A 1,615-nucleotide genomic window follows, 5' to 3' on the forward strand; every position below is an offset into this window, starting at 1 on the left:
AACTTTTTAAGGAATTGCCATACTGCTTTCCACAGTGGTCATACCATTTTACAGTGCCACCAGTGTATGAGAGTCCCAATCTCTCTGCATCCTCACCAGAATTTGTTATTTTCTGTCTTGTTGAACTTTGGTACTAGTGCTGGGGAAAGATGGTATCTAATTGTTTTGATTTGCATCTCTCTAATGGCTAAAGATTGTGAGCATTTTTTCATATGTTTGTTGGCTGCCTGAATATCCTCTTTGGTGTCTATTCATGTCTTCTGCCCATTTTTTAATTGCATTATTTGTGAAGGCCACACCTTAAGATGGATATAATTTCATATTTATCTGATGGCTTAGGACTATGCCTCACCTAAGGATCACCATTCTGAATGTGAGACTGGCCCATACAATTTGGTAGCTGTAGGTATAGCTATAGGCGTAGGGGGCTGAGCTCATGGATACATTGACCACAGCCAATGCCTGGGTCAGTGGTTCTCAGACTTCAGAGTGCATAAGGATCGTCTGGGAACTTGTAATAATTCAGATTCCCAGGCCCCATCAAAGACAGTTTTTTTGTTTTTATTACTAAATACCTTGGATGATTCTGATGCAGATGGTACCCAGGTTACACTACGATTAGTATTACTCTCATATAAGTTTCTTATATGAATTTGATTCTCCCCTGCCTTTCTTTTTGAGTGATATGCTTATTATGAGTCGGGTCCGACTTGACAGCACATAACAACAACAACAACAAGCTTATTGTGAAATTGTAATGTTAGGAAAAGCTCAAATATTTCAGGTTTTTGTTAACTGGGTTCCAATGATTTGAGGAAATTACCTCTTCCCTGTGTCCTTCCATCTCATGAACTCCAGCCCCTCAAGCTGTTTCCCTGGGAATATATAGCCCTTCTATTCTCCCATGATTGGTCTTTCCAAGGAGTGTATCTACCTAATGTAAATATTCAGCTCCTATGCCTGTCTTTTGTTTGACTGGAAGCCACAGAAGTGGGTTCAATTCCAGACCTGAAAGGCAGCTAGGGACCATAGTCTCAGTGGTTCCACCAGGCTCTATCAGACCAGCAAACCTGGTCCCCCCCCTTTTTTTCTCCAAATGATTTTGAGTTTTATTCCACACTGTTCTCCTCTCTATCCAGTATCTCCTACATAGATCCCCCTCCAAGTGGCTGACAGTGGTAGCTGGGCACCAACTAGTTCTTCTGGTCTCATAGTTGTATAGGCTGAGGATTGCATGCTGTAACAGGCCCTTGGATTAATTGTTTCCATGCATCTTTGGTTTTCTTCATTCTTCTGTGCTCTGGATGAGGAGAGACCAATCATTGCATCTAGATGGCCACTTGCAAGCTTTTAAGATACTAGTAGTAGCATTAGCTTTTTACTTTTTTTTTTTTTTTTTAATTGTGGTTTGGGTAAAAGTTTACAGAGCAAATTCATTTTCCGTATAGCAGTCCCTACACATTTTGTTTCATGATATTGACTGCAGTTTCCCACAGTGGAACAGCTCAACTTCCTCCCTGTAGTTACCTCTTCCCTGTGTTCTTCCCTCCCACGCACTCCTGCCCCCCAGCTGTCTCCCTGTGCGAACACTGTCCTTCTGTTCTCCCATAATTGT

Source organism: Orycteropus afer, unplaced genomic scaffold, assembly GCF_000298275.1.
Source record: "Orycteropus afer afer isolate SDZICR_OR568_19922 unplaced genomic scaffold, OryAfe1.0 scaffold00044, whole genome shotgun sequence".
Classification (NCBI taxonomy): Eukaryota; Metazoa; Chordata; class Mammalia; order Tubulidentata; family Orycteropodidae; genus Orycteropus; species Orycteropus afer.